Genomic DNA, 23,392 nt, shown 5'->3' with positions numbered 1-23,392 from the left:
CAAGGTGTGGCTCTGCATCAATTACTCAGAGTACTTGGTGAATATCATGTGAGTTGAGATTCTGAGGCCATTACTCTTGATATCATGAGATGATAACTAAATGGTGGATATCTTCTGATCAAAGATATTTATGTAAGGAAAAATCTTTCTCTCTAACCCTACCTTATCTTAGGGTCTTCTCTAGGCCACTTCTCTAGCCTATTAGGGTTCTTCCACTAAGCCTAGCTCAGGAGGATCATATTCCCAATCCTTCCCCTCTTCAATTTTTCCACATAAATAATGAAGTCAACTCAACCCAAACAATGCTCCATGAAGGTCTTCCTGGTTCATCCACACCAAGTGCTCAAACATGATCAAAACTACACAAAAATGGTGAGTAATGTTTGTTTCTAGGGTATTGGATCCATTCCAATGCTCATCAACTTGAAATGCAAAGAAAGCCCTATCAATTTCAAGAATTTGCTCCAAACTAGGCCTAATAGGGATACAAGAAATTAGGCCTCAAAACACACCTTTTGGCTTATAACTCAAAGACTTCCTTAATATGATGACAAAAAAACTTCATTTCCAGATACCCTTTTGGAAGACCCTTAAGATTTTTCTAGTCTCACTTCCCCAACCTATCCGTACAGTGGGTTGCTATAATTAAGCCTAAAATAATGGTTTCCCCAACACGCTGACAACATCCACAAGGGTTTGTTCAAACACGTATTAGAAATTGTCACCAAGACTTCTCCTTGGGCATGGGGTTTCTTCACACATGTGACCACCTCTCTATAGGCTTAAATTGAAGCAATGAATGCACTCAATCCACCAAACTTCTCTTGTAACCTCGATGACCCCTAACCATGTTGCTCTTGCTTGCCTAGGGAATCACTGTAAAAATAGAAAGCTTGTTCTCTAGGTCCCAAACCTTTGCACACTTAATGTATAAGGAGTCATCTCACAAATCCCAAGGAACTATACAGATACCACAGTGTGAATGTGAGTTATGACCTCATAACCAAAAATTGCCTGGTTAAGACCAATGATGGTGCTAAAAATAAGAAATTTACAAAATGCAATGAAATGAAACTAAAAAACCTATCTAACCACACACAAAATGAAGAAATTACAGCTACTATCTCACTCAATAGCCACAATGCAGAGTTAAATCCATTAATTCACAAATGCAAGCCAAAATGTTCTAACTATGGTAAAATTACTTAGTAATTTAACTTGCTCATTAATCAAACTTACTCTCAATGTTCACCAACCCCTGTCACAGGTTGAGGGAGGCCTTATGTAGGTCCAAAACACATGTCCCAACTATTTTAGGTAGTTATTCAACCCCTTTCTTGAAGATGCACTCAAAGAAACAAAAGTTGTTATATTTTTCATATTTGGACCAAACTTGGTCAAAACCTGATGAAACTCTACCAAATTCTTAAATATGAATCTTAGGACATGAAACCACTATTCCACCCTTCTTTTTCCAATCTAGTTCTCGAAATGCACAAATATCATTTTTACAATAATGACAACATTTGCACAATACCTAGAAACCTTGAACAAACAAGTACACTTCCTATCTCCAATGACCTAATTTAGACCTCCTAATGATTAAATCACACTCTAGGACTAACTAGCCCCCTTATTGCACCAATGGCTTGGCTAAGACCACTACAAGACAAAACTAGATTAGGAACCCTAGGCGACAATGTAGCCTTACCTAGGTGCTCCTACACCAGATATCTTTAAACTTGTGATTCATTTTATTGCATTGAGGTAATATTTGCTCTTGTGTTTATCTTCCTTATCTAAGAGGGTGGATTTGTGATGTATAGTCTCAGTTGGATAAAATGTGTGAATCTATCAAAAACATAATATATAATAATTCTTTATCGTGTATATATATTCATGTATTTATCTATTGAAGAAGTTGACAACTGAATATATATATATATATATATATATATATATATATATATATATATATATATATATATATATATATATATATATATATATATATATATATATATATATATATATATATATATATATATATCTCATAAAAAACTTGAGAGAATAATAGTCAAAATAGTGGCTATTATGTTTAGCAACTATTTTAATTTGATTAGCGAATGAATAATCACTTGTGTTTGTAGTGGATAGCTATGTTCATGATCTCAATATATAAAATTTATTATAGACCATGATCAGGTTGGATTATCTTTAATGAATATTGATTACCTATCTAATTATATTGATCACCTAAACTGCATGTAGAATTCATAACCTAACTCGATCATGGTCTGCGATCAATTTAATAGAATCAGTGAATATATGATAACCTTATGATTGTATTTTATGTTTTTTCTGTCACTCATTAACAATGATTATCATTACTAATGAAATGGTGCTTTTCATTGCTATGGATTACAACATAGAAGTAATAGGCATGCCCTAGGTAGGGACATGTCCTTATGTGGCTTAGGCTACATAGAGACATGTCTCTACATGGGACATGACTCTTCTAATCACATATATACATTCAAATCTTCACTTGGAAAATACATAACATACATAGGTATTTTTATAAGTTGTAGAGATTTACTTCATAAGTGAGAATTTCATATTCCATAAAATATCAAATATACTTACAGGTTGCAACAATTTTTAATTGTACAAATCTGCAAGTAAAGTAAGTCAGTAATATTATCAAGAAGATTTTGTGAAGATTGATGCAATGCCCTGCCTGGAGATCCTTGGAAACAAGGATAAAAAAAAGAATAACATAAAAATAAATAAAGGAAGGACACATGAAACTAAAAAAAAAAGAGATTGCAATGGAAGACAAATAACCAAGCAACCAAAATCCCCAAGTGTTCATTACTTACAAATACAGCTAGCTCCACAACAAGAATAAATCATACAAGGTACATCTCAAGATCTAATCTAACATCATAATAAAGGTTCATTTTAACACCCAAATCCAAAGTTCCTAAGTGATTAAACCACACGAGTTCAATTTACCATTAACAACAATAACATGTCCAAAACTAGCATAGGAATATGCATCCCACAGACAAATTTCCAAGGTCTAGGAATCAACAACTCCCAAAAGGGTATCCCAATCACCTACTGACATTCATCAGACAAGTTGTGAAGTGCCCATTGTTTGGACATATAGGTTTCCCAAGAATTACATTATGATACTCTACATAACTACAGTATGATAGACTATATAACTGCAGTACGATAGACCATATAACTATAATACTACACTTCATCAATATTGTACTACATACCATATAACTGCAGGACTCCACTAGGGTGATACTTCAATAGTATCATCCAAAATGCCTTCCTAGTGTCATCCAAGAACCAAAGCAAGGCTAAACAACTAATTTAGGAAGTAAAAAGGGTTAGAGCCTCCACATTTGGGAGTACTTGAACCACCAAACTTGAGGAGTAAACACTCAAGAGAATCAATAAGAAAAAAGAGATTCAACACACCTAACATGTACATCATACTAATCTAATCCATTAAAATCAACCTCCTCAAAGAAATATGTATATAAGAATCATCACTATGAAAAGAAAGAACAAGCAAATAAGCAACCAAACTAAAATAGTCATGCTCATTTCTTCCCAACCATAATGACATCATGAGACCTCAAGGATCCTAACCATATACCTCCAAGCATGAAATATCAATATGCCAACAATATTTTTGGTGTTACCTTATAAGTTATAACTTATGAATAACCAAATATATGCCATTAATGAAACATGCAACATCCAACATGTTAATCTATCAATCACATAGTTAATCCATAAGCATAATAGGTAACATCAACTAGGCAATAAGATATAAAATCATGATAAAGGAATGCATAAAGTAACATACTAAGAATCATCTAAATCTTATATCAAATGTATCCAAAGTAAAACATTAATCACAAGTGAACATAATCCAGATACACCAAAGTACCAAGTAGATCATCTCTATACATTGGTTCCTAGGAGTGGTATAAGTAGCTACACCTTCCAACCACGTGGTAGTCATAGGCTCATTCCCACCATGCCGATGCAGATGATGATCCAACCACAATCACATAAGACAATCACCTATGGCTAACATACATGATAATCAAGAATATGATACCAAAATCTATATGATCATGAATACAATATAGCACAAAAGGTCATTGGTCATACCCACTATAGGATAACTATGTAGGGACTCTAGTGGAGTGTAAGTCACTAAGCATTGGAAATCCCAAGCTACATATGGTGTAGAATAAATCCTTCAAAAGTTCATCACACTGTGCCCTTAGACCTATAGACTAATCATTCAGGCATGCATCCTTAGACCCACAAGCCAACCGTACATGTATTCTCTTAACTTATCATTGATTTTTATTGCCCATTTATTTATTTGGTTATCACTTGATTAAAAAGTCTGCACCCTACCTTGTCGGATCACTTCTGAAATTGAGGTATACGAGAGAAGTCACTCCACACATCTACCCTACATACCTATGCTCATCACAGGATGAGTGCTCATAGGAAATGCAAGTTCCCAACCCAACCCTTAAATGAACATACCTCAACTAACCTATACCTGGGAGTTAGGGTCTCACAAGATCCCATCATGTGCACAAGCATGTTCCCATGTGAACATGTGTGGGTACAACCAACTTCATGAATATAATCACATAATACCAATGTAAGGGTTGGATATGAGAAATGCAACAAATGGTACAAGTATAAAAAATTTACTTAACAGGCCTATATCTGGGAAGTACAGATTCGACATGAATCCCAATAATGCAACAAGTCACTAAGTAAAATTGTGTTTTAAAATGTTGACACACTTATATCAGTCATTAAATCCAAAATTGCTCAAGAATGAGATCTAAAATGGTGACTTATAGCTCTCTATTCATGGAGTGCAAGGGTTTGTAATGGAGGCTCTCAGTTTGACCTAGTTTGTGCCCATGCAAGTACACCATAAAATGAGATATTCAAAGAGGAAAATAAAAAGTGCTAGTATCCATGATCATCAAATATGCATGCAAATGAAGATGCAAGCTAATCTAAATGATAACAATGCAAGAAAGGATATCTAATATATGAAAGGAAATAACAATGCAAGATTAATATATGAAAGAAAATATGACTCTAAGCTGACATGAAAATGCAAGGATGAAGCATGATGATGGAAGCCATCAATGCATGATAGAAGAAGACAAGAAGAGAGAAGTTGCAATGAAACTCCAAAACTCAAGTGCTCAAGCTCTTCTCCAAAATTGCTCTCCAAACCTGCAGCATAACAATACTATCGCAACTAACATCTATCTAAATGAGAAAGAGAGGGCTCCTTATAAAAGAAACTATGGAGAGGAATCCATCCTCAAGAGAAATGTGGGATAAATCCCTAAAAAGCCAAGTAAGAGGAAAAAGCCCACCACTTAGAGATATGTGCAAAAAACAAAATCTTTATAAGATTTTATTTGATTTATTTCCTTTTTTACATCAAAAAGAGAGCTTTAAGTGGGGACTTATTTATTTAATTAAAAGAGGGATTTTCTTTTAATTAAATAAGATAAGATAAGATTATTTAATTAAAAGAGAGATTTTAATTAAATAAGATAAAACTATTTAATTAAAAAATAGATTTTCTTTTAACTATATAAGAAAAGGTTATTTAATTAAAAGAGAGACTTTAACTAAATAAGATAAAATTATTTAATTAAAAGAGAGATTTTAATTAAATAAGATAAAAATATTTAATTAAAAAAATGTAATTAAAATAGAGATTTTCTTTTAATTAAATAAGATTATTTTATTTATTTAAAATGTTAGAGTAATAAGATATTGCCTTATTAATTAAATCATATTGATTTAATTATTAATTCACTTATTATCTCTAGTTTAATTAAGCTAAACTTTAGGCATATAATAATTAATTTTTTAATTAATTATTATCATGCAACCTAAGTTTTTACCCTATTAGGGTTTTGATCTCCTTTTATAAGGATTTTTTTTGCTCATCAATAATGTCTCATCTATGGATCTAGGATTTCTAGCCTCCATAGCTTTTTGCTTCTCTATTTTGGGACAAGTGTTTGCATGCAGGTGATTCTTGGGAGCTATGGGGTTGATCTTTCATCAACTTCAACATGGTATCAGAGCTTTGGATCTTCATGCCCCTGTTCTATTTATGAGAAGTTTGTCTTGGCTTTCAAATCTGTGTTTTTTGTTCAGAGGGTTACATTTTTTAAAGTTTTCTTGTATTGAATCTGGGGGTCATCATTTTTTGATATACTTTGAGCCCAAGCGGACATCATCGTTGAGCTTAGAGTGCCCAAAACCCCCTATTTGCATATAAATTTTGTCCATTTTAGATACAGTTGGATTTTGAGGCTAAAAATTTTGTTCCTAGATTGGACACATTTCTCAAGGTGATAATTTTCTACTTTTTGGCACAGTTCTTGAGGTAGCAAATTTTGGATTTTCTAGCATGCAAATCAAGATTTTTTTGTTCAAAAATTGAGATCTTTAGCACATTTCCTGAGGCGATGATTTTGTGATTTTCAGTACAAAAATAAAGATATTTTTGCACGAAAATCAAGATTTTTGGCATGTTTCCCAAGGTGGTGATTTTGTGTTTTTTTGGCACAAAAATTGAGATTTTTTATACAAAAATCAAGATTTTGGGGCATGCAAATTGAGACAGTTTTGATATGAAACTAACGTGCTTCCCGAGGCAATTTGTAGTATGGACACACTTTTTAAGACATTTTGGCACAAATCTCAAGGCGATAAGTTTTATTTTTTTTTGTTTTTCCAACTGTCATGATTATGCAATTTATTTAGATTTTTGATGTTGTTTGGTGGTCTGTTTTGGTTGTCAAAGTCGGAAGTTATATTTTGCACTTTGAGAGACATATTTTGAGACATTCTATTTTCCAGATTCTGCTCTAGGCACATCCCATTCAATTTTTTATTTTTCTACTTTCTGATGGATATCTTAGTTGTTTCAAGTTTAGAGATCGATTTTGTTATTTCAAATAATTTTTCATGGCTTATACTATCTATTGTATTAGCCTTATGTCTCTTTTGATCTTTGTTGACACCATTTTGTAGTATTTTTGCAAACGCATTGAGATAAAGTGTCACTCTATTGTATTTTGAGACCTTGGACATCTTTGTGTTTTTTTGTACTCACACTACATTATAAAGTGCCTTGGGGGGTTCTATGTTGTTCATATTCACCATCTTCCTTTGTCAAGTGAGTTTTCATTTCATGACATTAGCCTCATGATGTGTCAATAACATGTGTCATTATATGTGTTTGTACTTATTGTGCACTCTCAATCTTCCTGGTTTTTCTTTCTGTAGGAGATATTGCATTCAGTTTCAGTGTTCATGTCTTATCTCTCAACATTAGAGAGGGGTTATGTTAGTTCTATTGCTTTCTTGGTTCGATGAAGTGAGTTATGTATTTAGTATTTGATTCTATGTACTAGGTGATTGTAGTGGTTGGATACCTATGCATTTCGGTGAGATGGATTATTTACCATATAGACATTCTTTCATTCCTATTTTTTGGAGGCCACAAAGATACCTTCCATCTTTGATTGATTAGCTCCTCAGACTTAGTCTCCTCTACCTGTTCATGTTTTATATAGTGGAGGTTCTTTAGATCAACAGTTTGGCAGTGTTTGCAGCTTCATGTTTCAGTAGTATTCTTCATGATCATCTTTTGTTACTATCTTCTAGAACATTCTTTCCATCTCTTTTTACAATAGATTTTTTCCCATATGGTTTTCTTTATTTCTCGTCTTTACAGAAATTTGGTTGTGCTTGGATACCTCATCAAGCCTTGTTGTTGGGACCTAATTTGCTTTTAGCAGTAGTTTCTAGGTTTTTAGCTACTCCCTAAGTTTAAGGGGGGTGTTAGAGTAATAAGTTATTGTCTTATTAATTAAATCATATTGATTTAATTATTAAGTCACTTATTATCTCTAGTTTACTTAAGCTAAACTTTAGGCATATAATAATTTTTTTTTATTAATTATTATCATGCAACCTACGTTTTACCCTGTTAGGGTTTTGATCTACTTTTATAAAGATTGATCTCTTTGTAATTTAATTCATTCACTTTTAATAATAGCAATCTCTTTTTTTGCTCATCAAGAATGTCTCATGTATGGATCTAAAATTTTCAACCTCCATATCTTTTTGCTTCTCTCTTCTGTGACAGGTGTTTCCATGCAGGTGATTCTTGGGAGCTGCTAGGTTGTTCTATCAACTTCAACATAAAATGGATGTTTTCTTTTAATTAAATAAGATTATTGATGATATGATCAAACCTTAAGAAATATTGAAATAATTAAATTATTTTTAATTTGATCAAGGAAAATTATTTGAATTTATTTAATAAATTATTGCAATGCATTGATTCAGAAAATTGATAAATTGATTTAGAAAATTTATAAATTGAAGAATAGGGCCCATAGTATAGGCGACCATTTTAGGGTGCATACATTTGCCCCTCTTTGACTAATGTGTGATCATTTCGAGAACACATGTAGTCAAAGAATGTAGTTGGAGTGTGAGGTCGATTTGGGATCACAAAACAACATAGATGTGTGGTCAACTTAAGAACACATCAGGACAAAGAATACAATTTTTTATAACAATTTTGTCTTGACAAAGACAAGGTTGTCCCAGGTGGAACAAAGATTGATAAAGTTGAATCAAGTATTGAAGTTTGATAGGTACTTCCCCCTCATGATTGAAATCAAAATGAAATAGAGGAGAAACAAAAAATTGATAAATTTGATTAAATCAAACTAAAGATAAGGTTCTTGATGTAAAATGAAAAATAATAAGGATCATAGAACCAAGGTAGATCATCAAGCATGAAATATTATGCCCCAAAGTTGAATTAGAAGAAAAGAAGTGAAATGAAAGAAAATGGAAGATGGAAGTTTGGAAGAGGTGGAAAGAAATGGAAAGAAGAAAGAGAATTTTCCTCAAGAAAGAGAATGCCTCAAAATCAATCAACTGTTTAAGATTTAAAAAATCGATTGAGATCACGCTAGAAGATAAGGAAATAAAAATCAAGACATGCCCACAATTGATTAAAAATTCAAAAGAGAGATGAAGGAAAACCCTCTTAAACTCATAATGCAGCCTAAAAATGCAAAGTAACATGAAGTCTGACAATGCAAGCTACATGAAAATGCAAATGTGTACTTGCAAAAGAGCAACTATAACATAGGATTTTTTGCTCATAATTCATGAAAGAATGTGAAGGAACTTATTTTCATCATTAAACCATTATTAACAAACATCACAAAATCACACAATCATCACTAGTCACAAGTGCAACTGTGAAGATATGAATGTGATTTATATCAGATTGGAATGTGGAAAGATTCTAACATAATCATCAAAGACATTAAGATCAAGATGACTTCGATGTTAGCTTACCCAATTTAATGTAGAAAAACCATGCTTGTATCAAGGCATAAATGTTGCACTAGTACATTTGACCCCAATTTTTGACCAAAACTTTCGACCATCTAATAAATTGGGGTCAATTTGGTCGAAATGTGCAAGGCAACATCATGAATTTTGTTAAATGTGAGCTCGTGTTGGTCAAAATTTTGACCAACACACATAGGTCGAAATGGGTTGGTCGAAAGTTCAACCAACACGGGGAGATGTTAAAAAAAATGCATTTTGTGTTTGTTGTTTTTCCCGCACGTAGGATCATTTGCATTTTGTCGAAGGTGGAAACTTGATGCGCTCACCAAAAAAAAAAACTTGATGCCCTAGTTCTGTCATAGCTTGCTAACGGTTCTTCCCTAGCTTGCTAGCTTGCTGATACATTTGGTCACTCATCAAAAATGGCTACAGAACAAGAAGGAAAATGGGTACGAAGAATTCTAGTAATGCTTGATATATGCAATCTTAAGAGGCAGAAAAATTGAAAGTCATATCTGAACGCCATTCAACAATCTATTGTCAAATTATTAAGATCTTGAGATCCAACAAGCTTGTGGGCATTCAAGCTTTTTGATTCTTCACTCTCATCGTATCATTCAAGATTTTTTATCGAGTAGAGTGTTAGAAAATGGGCTACTCATATCTGCTTTGACTCTATTCAAAAGATCTAGATGTTTGTTTCAGCTCTCAACTTCCTTGCTCTCAGTGTAGACTCTCTGCAACCCTCTGCTCATTTGCGGGCTAAATCTGTGGCATAGTCAATGCAGGAGCTTATACATGATTATGTGTGGGAGCCTCCCATTATTGACAGTAACACTCCAGGTGGGCATTTAAAAATTAAAGAATTGTTTCTCATGTAAATTGAAAAAATCATTTAAATTGTCACCTCCATTGAGAATCATTTAAAGTGTCCTCTAGTTGCTGTAATTAACTCATTAATACCCTTTAGTTTGATGTGAGAATTCACTGAAAATTACATATAGATTGGGTGCAACAATTTTTTTTAGGGCTTGAAATACAAAGCCTCTAGATTAAGATACAAAGTCTTTCAAATATTTGAACCCAAACCTTTTTAACACTGGGGACCTTGTATAAACTGAAAGGTTGTAGTAGAGTTCTTGAGATGCTTTGTTTGGGAAACCTACATTTCATGGGTTTTGTGACCTCTATGAAACCAAAGGTTGTAGTTTTATGCTCTTAAATGGTGTTATAGTTCTTGAAATGCATTCTCTAGAAAACCTAAAAGCACCAGAACTCCAATTTTGTGGATATTGCACACCAGAGATTGCTCTGAAAGGCCCTATTTTTTATAGCCGAAATGATGATCTCAACCCATTGCTTCTCCAGAGGCCCAAAGAAAAACTAAATTTCTCTTTTGTGTAACCATTCGAGAGATCTATTCTGGTCATAGGGCTCAATAGGCCTTGAGACCATAGGAAACCAGTGTTTTTCATCATAATATCCTCACTACTATATAATTGAGCTAAGAAAAGATCCTCCAACTTAGCTGGATGAACACTACAATTGTGGAAAGTCAAAAAAAGTGCAAGCTCTATCATTAATTTTACATTCCATTCTTACAGGAAGCTCAACTATTTTATCATAACTCTTCTTCCACATTGAAACATCCCACAGACACTTTATGCCTTGCTTCTTTTGCTTAATTTTCTATTGCTGTCATAAAAGATTTAGTTGTGTATACTCTTGCTCAAATTACCATTACCCGCCCTTAAATTACCATGCTCAAAATCAGTGAGAACCTCCAATTCCTGGTAAAGATTAGACATGATGCTAATGTGTATGTTCATGTTTTCAACATCATCCCTATCATTGATTAGAACTTTTTTTCTAGACAAATTAGGTGGACTACATTACAGGGAAACATATTCGTTTTCTCTATGATAGATTCTTATTAATGTTGCACGGGGATGGGGTATTTGCGTATTTAGGGTAGGGGTACAACTATTTTTAAAAATAGGGGACAGGAGTGTTGAGATAATGGGTGTTGCACACATTGCATAATATTGTTATTTTATTATTTTATTTTATTATGTAATGTTGTGCCTAGATGGACGTGCAACATGTAAAGATTCCCATGGAATATTCTTGATGAGTTGTATTGTAACATTGTAAAAATATTTTATGTAATTATTTAATATTGGGGAAAAGAATTAAATGCCCAATATTAAATGTGGGGTCAGTGGGTTAGGTAGCACATGGTTTTAGCACATGGTTTATGTAATACCACTTAGTGGTTTTGTGGGACTTGCTACTATATAAGCAGCCACAAGGGTAGTTGTTGTATAGAGAAGAAAGAGTGATAAGGAGAAGACAAAAGGCAAGAGTCGAGCGGGACAAGGCTTGACAGGTTAGCCAAGGGAGCATTTGTGAAAGTTGGAAGCATGGCATGGGATGTGTGGATTCATTGTAAGGAAACTTGGAAATAAAGAATATAACTATTTCCACATAACCCATAATAGATCTAAAATAAACACGGAATTAAAATCCACATGCAAGAGAATAGACAACATACCCACAAAATTGTGACACAAGATATACCCTGGGAAACCCTCATTGAGGGAAAAACCCAGCCTCCAAAAACATCCATCACCATGTATTATTCAGCAAAAAATACCATTGCCATACAACCATGGAAGCCTTCATGGCCATAGCCACAACCGAGCAAACTATGTGAACAAGCATGAATCCACACATCCCATGTCATGCTTCCAACCTTCACAAATGCTCCCTTGGCTAACCTGTCAAGCCTTGTCCTACTCGACTCTTGCCTTTTGTCTTCTCCTTGTCACTCTCTCTCTCTTTATCTACAACAACTACCCTTGTGGCTTCTTATATAGTAGCAAGTCCCACAAAAACACTAAGTGGTATTACATAAACCATGTGCTAAAACCATGTGCTACCTAACCCACTGACCCCACATTTAATATTGGGCATTTAATTCTTTTCCCCCAATATTAAATAATTACATGAAATATTATCAAAATGTTACAATACAACTCATCAAGAATATTCCATGGGAATCTTTAAATGTTGCACGTCCATCTAGGACAACATTACATAATAACAATATTATGCAATGTGTGCAACACCCATTATCTCAACAATCTCCCACTTGTTGTATACATTGCATAGGGTCAATCCGTAGCCACATAAATGAACAAGGGAACAATCCCTCCCAGCACATCCACCATCATGGATCAAAATACACAAAGTGCTCCATCCTGGTACCCACAACAAAATCAAAGTATCCAGCATCTCAAACATGAATGATCTCACCTCCTATTATGCCACTGCCACTGGACATACATAGAAGCCATCCAAAGAGAAAAAACCACCCAACCTGTCGCATTAGAAGATCATAAAATCCTGTACCAACTGAAATTCCAAGCACAATAACCTGATCCAAAGGTAATCACATGTATCTGTAGCTGTCAAAATATCCATAGTTGAAATAGCACCCACAACAAAGTGCCAAACCCATCCAACTATCCATACCTCCAAAAAAGGTATAACAAGTGAATCTCATATCATCAACATATCCAATCTACAACCTACAATCACAAGCCTCAAGAACAATACCTGCCACATATATACCAAGAAGCTCCCACTGCAAAAGATAATGTCAAATCTATAACCAATCCACTCACAACATCTCAAAGAAGTGAATCCATGTAGTATCAAGGACATCCACAATACATAAACTAATATCCTACAAGAAAAACTCTCATAACAAGTCTCCAATGCTCTCCCAAGTTCATCACAACCAACAAAGGAAAGAGATAAAGGAATAACCATGTCATCTCTCACATGACATGCATGAGCACAAACCAGTGATCATAATCTCCAACCAATCTCAAATCCAATGTAGGCAAAACTGAACATCCAAGAAGATAACCAAGACCAGAGAAACCATGCAAATCATAACCTGTATCATGTTCTTCTACACACACCTCTAGATGTAAACTGTGCAAGTATGATCTCCTCCATAAAACCCCAACAAGAAGCCTCAATAACACCCAAACCATACCATTTAACTAATCATGGATGTAAGCCTCTCACAAGAAGATCAAACTCAATAAAACCATTCCTAAACCAAGGAATAACCATTCCTAATCCAAGGAATATGCCCAATATAAAACCATCTCCCAAACTCAAACAGCATAACAACATATGCACATGGAGATAACCAATGCTAAACCATCTCTCAAATGAACCCTCCAAAACTAACTCATGTACCATAGCTCAAGATCCATATCCATGAAAGACAAACATAAATATAATGCAACTGAGAGAAACAATGGGCTATACCTCTCAAGTAGCAAACTGCCGAGTAGACCAAGAGTGGGGAATGAGAATGCTCATCAAGATACCCAAGTCTCCAACCAAGACTCATCTAAGAACAATCTCCTCTCAAGTCCATATCAGGTGATTTCCCTTCAGACTTCCTGCTGAAACCATCAACCGTCCCAACAAATACTTCTCTAATCCAAGAGAAATCAGTGTCACCACCGTCTCTAAGTATCCATGAGCACCTGTAACCAATCAATCCATGCCAACTCCAAATGCAACATAGCAATATCATGAAGTATCCAGCTTATGATCAGTGTACTCAATACCAAGAAATTAAACCAAGATCAATGTCAAAGTTTCAACCATGGCCTCAAGAACATAAACATGACAACATGATCTTACCATCTCAACTAAAGAGATAACATGCTCCATATGAACACACCATAACATGTCACAACTCTAAACGCGTATCAAGAGTATACCATGACATAATAATGAAACCATCCTCACACCAAGGATAACATGCCAAATAAAAGCATAAACCACACCTTTGTCAAGAACCCTGTGAGTCCTCAAGATGCAACCATCTCCACACACCATGAAGAAAACCATCTCCACATACCAGGAAGAACCATCTCCACATACCATGAAGATAACCAAGAACTCCATGAGTCCTCAAGATCTAACCATCTTCAAACACCATGAAGATAACAAGTGCACCATGCAAATGTCAAAGACGCTTCTGCAGCAACAGGATCTAAGACAAACCTCCAACATCTGCAAACACTCAATAAATATATCAATGCCAACAACTCCCACTCAACCGTGGTACCAAGTCACCTATGGCATCATAAAATCCATCCTCTCCAAACCAAGAAGATATAAACCAAAATAGGAACTAATCCTGCACTGTCACCCCATCACTGTCACAAGCTCCCACTAAACTGTGTATCCAAGCTATCCATGACAGAATGATGAAAAACCATCTTCTAACCATAAGAATCAACCAAGGCATCAAACCATCAAAGCACTCAAAGTGCACATCATGAGCTCCTCAAAAGAAACCAAATAACCATGATCCTCAACCAAGAAGATATACCACCATAACCAAATCAGAAAATCCAAGCTAATGAACATCAAGGATGTACCTCTATATCCAATCATGTCATGCCAAAATCCATGACACCATGGTCAAATCCATGAACCGAGCATCTGGCTCTCAATATGTCCAACCTGTCAACATAGTCAACCACAATCCTCCACCATGACTGTACCTGGTAACAAAATCTCATCCCTTCTACATGAAGATAAAATCATGTGACTTAGGGCATAGACAACCCAAATCCAAGCCACCAATCTGAATATGCATCAATAATGAAAGATCAATGGGCAAAGACAACCCATAACCAAGTTATAAATGCAACCTGTAAGTATAGACCACTTACAACATTGCACAACTTATAGACCCAACAAGTCATCACACATATCCAAACCAAACACTGATAACCATATCATCATGAGACCAATCTGAAATATGAATTGAGTATACAATGGCATCAAATCTTAAATCTCCAATGCTATAAACTCACAAGTTACCATAGTCAAAATATATACCATAAACCGTTCAGATAAATATATCAACAAATAAATCATGCCAAACCTGCACCAAATCTAAACCAATGTGTAGAGCTTTCTGTTGACTACTCGAAGTCCAAAATCCGACTCCGTATGCCCAAGTTATGCCCTAATCCGTGCTCAAAATAAATAACATCTGATTTTAGGGCTCTTAAAACCTGACAAAATTTTAAAATCACAGAACCAAACCTACACCATGTTGTAGTGCTCTGAATTAGCTTTCCAACGCCTATAAGAACTCTGAAATCCAATATTCTGAGAGAAAGTTATGGCCGTTTTACTAAGACAGTCTTTTTACCATTTTCAGTACGATTTTTCATTTTTTATTTTTTCAATGACGAAAATTTCGACGGGATTAAATTTGATGGCCATCATGGGCTAAAACCAAAAAACTCTTTCATTTTCTCTGAACATGGCCAAACTAGGGCATATTTTATATCAAAATTTATGGAAATGTCGACCCGGATCCAATGGTGAGGTCTGTTTTTACCCAGTAGGTCATTTATGCAAGCTAACCCCCAAAACCCTCATTTAAATGAAACATCCGAAAAAATCTTTTTGTCCAACAATTTCCCATGCCCAAATCTTTCAACATCCCATCATAACAACAAACCCAAAACCCTCAGATCTGCAATCATTCATATATCTTGCCCTTTTCTTTTATCCTCTCATGCATTCCCATGGATTCAACCTAGGGTTACAATAATAAAACCATAGCTTAGCTTTCCAACACCTATAAGAACTCTGAAATTCGATATTCTGAGAGAAGGTTATGGCCATTTTACTACGACAGTCTTTTTACCATTTTCAGTATGATTTTTCATTTTTTTATTTTTTCAGTGACGAAAATTCCGACGAGATTAAATTTGACAGCCATCATGGGCTGAAACCAAAAAAACTCTTTCATTTCCTCTTAACATGGCCAAACTAGGGCATATTATATATCAAATTTTATAGAAATGTCAACCCGGATCCAATGGTGAGGTCTGTTTTTACCTAGGAGGTCATTTCTGCAAGCTACCCCCCAAAACCCTCATTTTAAATGAAACATCCGAAAAAATATTTTTGTCCAACAATTTCACATGCCCAAATCTTTTAACATCCCATCATAACAGCAAATTCAAAACCCTTAGATTTGCAATAAATCATTCATATATCTTGCCCTTTCTATTATCCTCTCATGCATTCCCATGGATTCAATCTAGGGTTACAATAATAAAACCATAGCTCTGATACCACTTGTAAGGAAACTTGGAAAGAAAGAATATAACCATTTCCACATAACCCATAATAGATTTGAAATAAACATGGAATTAAAATCCACATGCAAGAGAATAGACAACATACCCATAAAATGTGACACAAGATATACCCTGGGAAACCCTCATTGAGGGAAAAAACCCAGCCTCCAAAAGCATCCATCATCAAGGAGTACTTGATTACATTAAACTTTATTTTATATAATGTTTGCAAATATAATATATTGTTTTCAATTTCAAATGTACAAGATGTTTGTAATAAAAATAAATGATAAATATTTAGATACTCAATAGAGAAGGCACATTTTAAACATGAAATAGAAGATTATAAATCATATAACATTGACATATTGCAAATGATAAAATTTTGTATGAACAATGACAAAAATTTAGTGTTAATCAGATTTGTGTCAAGATTTCAAACTGAATAAGTTTGAATTAAGCTTGATAAACAATAAATCAATACAAAATAAAAATCAAGAAAATTGGTTTAGTGCTTGAATTCATTCTAATGGACAGGTAAACAAGATATCTTCAACAAACACATAAACTCAAATTTGGTAGTATTGTTTTCTTCAGTACCAAGGAGCAGAACTGGTTTTGCAAAGTTTATTAAGGATGAAAAGTCCTGCATGGATTTTTTTTCATTGTCAGATGAAAAATTAATGAAGCTTTTCAGCTTGAAGTTTAGGTCTGTAATTTAAACCTTTGGATCTCGTGATATTCATTTTGTTGGATTGACATTCCTCCAATTGTTTCTCAAATGAGAGATTGTCTAAATGAAATAAGTCAAGGAAAAATCTTTGAAGTATTCAAAAAAATAGGATGGAGCTTTACAACTGTTGATGTTGGTATTTTGGCTTCAAGATTTGTGCCCTTTTCCCTAATCTGGCCTACACTTGCATATCCTATCATTTCTTCACCACAATGCAGTACTCTGGCAGAAGTGGATCTAGAGTTGAAAGATGTTGATGTAAAAGCTTTGGTGTGTAGAACTTGTGAAGTGCAATGGATTGATCTCACTCAGGTCAAAACTCTGAATTTACCTAAAGATGAAAACTTTTAAATGGGAGGAATTGATTTTTCTCTCCCGATTCAGAAGCATTTGGGAAAAAATTGTAGTGATGGTCACATGAAAATTAATTTTGTTTTGCCTTTTCTAAAGGAGAAATTCCTAGATTTGAGAAATATTATTTCTAGTTGTGTTTTGCTTTCTGGGATTTCTGGTAAGAAGAAATATAAAACAGATCATAATCATGAACAAAATGAACCTATAGGAAATGTTGTCAAGGACAAAATGGACAATGACTTACTTGGTGAGGAAGTGCTTATGAGATTACAACAAAAAAGTGGGGAATTCCGGTGTGGAAAGCCTGCTTGGCAACTGCTTTTGGTGTTTCTTGCATGCAAGAACTTCATGGCATTGGTTAACATTTGTGACAAAAATAAGCATTCTTTTGATGTTGTTCTTGAGCCTTTGACTATCCACACGACTCTTCTTGATGTTTTGGGAAGTAAATTTTCATTTACATCTAACATACCACCGAAGGACACTAGCTTTGGAGAAGATTGTTGTAAACTAGTTTGCGCTACAACCCTTGAAATTGAACTAGCGGAACCTAACACTAGTACATTTGACCCCATTTTTAGACCAAAATTTTCTACCATCTATTAAAATGGGGTCAAATTGGTCGGAATAGACAAGGAAAAATGTGTTTCTTTTTAAATCCATGCCCGTGTTGGTCGAAATTTCAAACAACACGGGCTTCATATTGTTTTGAAAATGAAAAAGGTCATGCCCTATTTCATTGTTATGTAATTATTTTTAAAGCAGGAATTCCCTTTGGCTGCAGTTTGGAAGCTCAAAATCTTTGATTTTCTATAAAAATGGGGAAGAGAAAGTCGTCAAAGAAGGCTCTACCAAAGAAAAAGCAGGAGAAGCTAGGTATAGCCTTCAACTATCCTTTCTGCAACCATGGCGCTAGCGTCGAGTGCAAAATGTAAGTTTTCCATTCCCTATTTTTTTCCAGCTTTATTTGTTTAGCCCTAATTTCTCTGTTAAGGCATTCCATGAGCTTAGGAACCTTGATGTTGTGGATTATTTCGAATGAATTTGAATATTTCATGCTATTGAGGTATAGAGCGAGTATTTAGAGTGAGTATTTGTTCTGCAGATATCCATTCCTGAATCGTCGATAACTTGCCCCCGAATCATGTGTGTTCATTGTCTATTCACCCAGGCAAATGCTTTGCAATCTACGCCCATCTGCATAGAGATCAATGTTTGAGGTTACAGGATAAAGCTATTATCCCTCAAATAGATAGAACTGCATGATTTGATATAGTAAGAGTATGGCTCCCAAAGTGCTGATTATTATAACAAAGGATTTGAATGGGTGCTTTAGCCCATTGTAAGTAGGCATCTCACACAAAATTTTAACCATCATAGAAAGAATCCAGGTATAATAAAACTTCTACATGAATTAAATCCCAATAAGTAGTCTGATGTAGATATAAAACTCAATTATACCACACTATTCTCTTTTACTTGTTCCTTAAATATGCTACATGTAATATACAAACTACTTAATGAGTGTTACAAGTGTAGTTGTTTTTGTATCAAAAGATCGACCTGTCATTGCTTGATACAACTATTAGACTTATTGAACATAAGAGACAATTAAGCCATCTCACAAATTTCAAAAGAAAATGTTGATAGTTAATCCAACAATAAGATGCTTCTCTAACTAAGTGCAAAGAAAAGAAGGTTATTCAGGATATTCAAAGAATGAGTTTGATGAGAAAAACAAGTGCAGATATACGAATCTAAAGAACATAGAGTAAATCATACAGGCCTCTAGAAATTCAAGAAATAATACAGCTCACAATTAATATTTTGTATCTTCTATACATGCTAGGCTGGAATGCTTTTTCCTTTATGGAATTGTTTTTGGGCTTCTACATGTCTTAAAATTATGTTTACCTATTTCTGAGGATTCTATGAAGCTCAATAATGAGCCTTTCTTCCTAGAGAGAGAAGCAGCCACGCTTGAGATCTGGTCTGAGATAGTTGATCCATCTTAGCCTGCAACTCTTTCCACAGCATTGTAGACTTGCATATATATATATATATATATTCTTAAGTTATTTCCCCCAAACATTCATATCAAACGTGCACTATTAAGTTGATGAACGAGCTTCCAAACATGCATTGTTAAGTTGATCAAACACTTAGCAGTTGTTTGAAAACTGGATTGTTCTATCATGAACATCTACTACATTGAAAAAAAGTAACACCCAGATCAATAGCGAAGTGGCCACAAAAGACCAATCATTCAATTGATCTACCATGTAGCAACTCATGCCTTTAATGTTTTCAAAATGAATTACTCTATCATCAAGAATGAAGTTTTTTCTAAAAACCTATAAACTAACCTACAATTACCTAAGGATCTTTATGGAATTCAAAAATAAAACTGGACATGATACAATCATCTTAACATGCTCTTATGCCTATAGCATGTTTCCTTTGACATGATAACTTGCGATGTATTTGGTGTGTGTGTGTATGGAAAATGCATAAGAAACAATTATCATGTTCTAGCATAATCAGACTTAAAACACATTAAAAAGTCTTTATTTTAGCAAGGCATTCCATACTCCTCAAACTTCTCCAATTTACCCAACACTATCTGTTCAATGACACCATCCTTGTTAGCAAAAATGTTACTACATGGTGGTCATTACTCAAGGTAGGCACCATATATTTTCAAAAGTTATGAGAAAAGATCCACAAATTTATGTTGTGGAAAACATAAAACCTTCTTGCTTGGGAACTGAGCTCCAACAGCCATGACCAAGGGTGGTAACATATTTAACCAATTTTTCATCTTCTTCAGGAGACCACAATCTCCTTCTCACCTTCTATTTGATGCGGCAAGAATGGTGTCCCATTAATCCCTCTTTCAAAATCCACAGTCCCTCAGGCCTTTCAGAGCAAACCAATAATCTCGAAGCAGCAGACAACCTACAGAAAATACTCCAGTTACTCTTAAGCAATATTACTAAAGCAATACAAGTGCCAGATATTAATGAGGGTCATGTGCCCTGAGCACTCTATACGCTTAATTATATCCAGCTATTAATAATGATTTGCCCCTTCTTTGGAATAAATTCTAGTGAGAAACATAAGTAGGCAGAATAACAAGCATTCCTGCTGGCAACATATCATCCAATCGTCTTCCTCCCAGCCTAGAAATGCTCAAACTCCCTCTACAGGAAACCACTATATTTATTTATGCCCTCAGATGAGAGACCCTGTAGACAATGGCCCACCAAACCACGCTCACCTCGTACAACAAGGACTATGAGAGAAACACACATAAGAGAGGCTTAAAATTTATATGCTAAAGTTAGGCCATTGAATTAGCAACAAGTTTCACCTAGCTTAGGATTTGTTATTGCCAAGCTTCTAAGATCTTAGTGGCTCACAAGTTTGCTATCAGTGGGATATATTCTTTGTAGACTTCTATGATCTCAGCGGCTATAAATTTACAACCTTTGGCATTTAAAATGCTTTTAAAACAATTTTTTTTTAAATCCTTTATTTCTTATGGCATGGAAACATGAACTGCCAGTGACGTAAGAAAGGGCAGTGCTAACAATGAGTGAAAGAGACCTGAAAATGGGTATCACCCTTAGAAATTTTTATTGTCCCATCTGTTACGTTTATATATTATATTAATTGTTTACATAGTCATATAGTTTTTTGATGGAGAATTTAGATTACTTATGATTTTTTTTTTATAGTTTTTTGATGGAGGATTTAGATTACTTATGAATTTGTTTTGTTATCTGATATGAAGCATCAGTTTATATAAATATCTTGTTATTTGAGAGTCAAGAACCTAGCAATACTGAGTTATATCAAAATTGTTCACATAATATTTTTGTCTTATCTATCTTGTAAGGATCTTTTTGTTGCTTTTGGTTTTCTTCTCGGATTGGTCAATTGGTTCTTAGGTCATTGTGCTCTCAAATTTGGCCTCATTGATTGTTTGGTCTTGTAGATGTCATTAAAATCTTTAAAGATTTGAATCTTGATGATAAAAACTTAATACTATACATCTCAATTTTGTTTAACTTTCATAATTGAACTAGCTACTCGTATGAATGAACACCTATATAAAACTATTTGAATGTTCATAAAGAATTGTAGTTCAAACTCTAGTGTACACCGCTAGTATTTGTGAGGGTGTTGCAATTATCTTGGCCAAAGAGCAATCCATTCTAACCATCTTGAATAATTTGAAGCTAATCTTAGAAAAATTAATTGGATAGTTTAAGGAGTTTTAGGTTTAGGAACTTTGTATAAACAGTAGCAGCATCTCTTGTTGACTTGGACCTGGTAACTAGGGTTTAAATTCTTGTCTAATGATCAGACCTGTTGGGGTTTCTAATAGTAGATACCCTATGCCTTCCTGGGCTAAATCACCATCTACTCTATTTTGATAAAAGTAAAAAGAAAATGTGTCGACTATTAAAACTCTTGTAAGATGAGTAAATCATTAACCACATGGATTGGGCAAAACAATGATTACTTTCCCAAATGGAAGTGTTGTGATGTGCGAATACCCATTGTCACGAAACCTCAAACAAGAAAGTGATAGAAATCTGTGGGTGAAAGAGGAAAAAAATGGTAGTAATACCCATTTTTCTTCTGACAATGTACAGAGGTAGTTAAGCCTTTGTCACAAACTCTGAAGGGAGTGCTTAGCATTTGCCAACAGCTGAACCAGGATGGAGATGGGCTTCATGGGATTAAGTGGCAGTATTTAGGCCAGATTGGCTTGTGTTTTCAGTTTTTCTACTTTCCTACAGCATCCTCATGTTGAGTCCCTTTTTTAGCAAAAGGAGGGTGGTTACCTTTTTGCTGCCTACCCAATACCTTGCTCAGGAGTTTGGAACTAGTTTAGAGGTTTTTTTGGCAGAGCCTTTTGGGTTGTAGAGCTTTTGGGCCTAGAATGGAGATGGATTTCATGAGATTGGGTGGTGCTAGCAACAGTAGTGAGATGGAGAGGAAGTGGAATAAACAAGGCCCAAAAAATGAAAGCGATAAAAGCTCGAGCCTTAGTCTTATTCAGGAAGCTTACAACAATAGCCATGGAAAGCTTATAGCAATAGCCATGGAAGTGGGCTTCAGGTTTCCTTATCGGGCAAGGCTAAGATTTGTAACATTGAAGATGGCAATCAAGTATCTCTGAATTTGGGGACTAGTGGTTGTTCATTGAGTAGTCATGTTGTCAAGGTTGGAAATGTCACTGGATCTTCTGGTAAGAGTTTCTTTTCCGCATATAACCCTGAGAAGAAGCCCTCCTTGCTAAGGTTTCATAGTCTCCCCAAGGAAAATATTTAGTGTAGAAGTGAGAATCTTCCCCTGAATGGCAAGACTAAAGCTGTCACTATGGTAATGACAGGCAAGCAGCCTAGCGACCTTCCTAAAAATAAAGGTATGTTAATGAGAAAGGATTTCCACAATTTATGATAATTATCTGTAAGAATTTCTGGGATTGATTGTGTTTGGATTTTTGCATTAACTTTTTGAATCACACTCCATGCTCCATCATCAAAAATTTTCCTTCTCTCTTGCTTTGCTTCATCCTAATGATGATGGA

This window comes from Cupressus sempervirens, chromosome 10 (assembly GCF_028749045.1).
Source record: "Cupressus sempervirens isolate cs-2001-9-10 chromosome 10, ASM2874904v1, whole genome shotgun sequence".
NCBI lineage: Eukaryota > Viridiplantae > Streptophyta > Pinopsida > Cupressales > Cupressaceae > Cupressus > Cupressus sempervirens.
Note: the sequence above shows the minus strand (reverse complement) of the source record.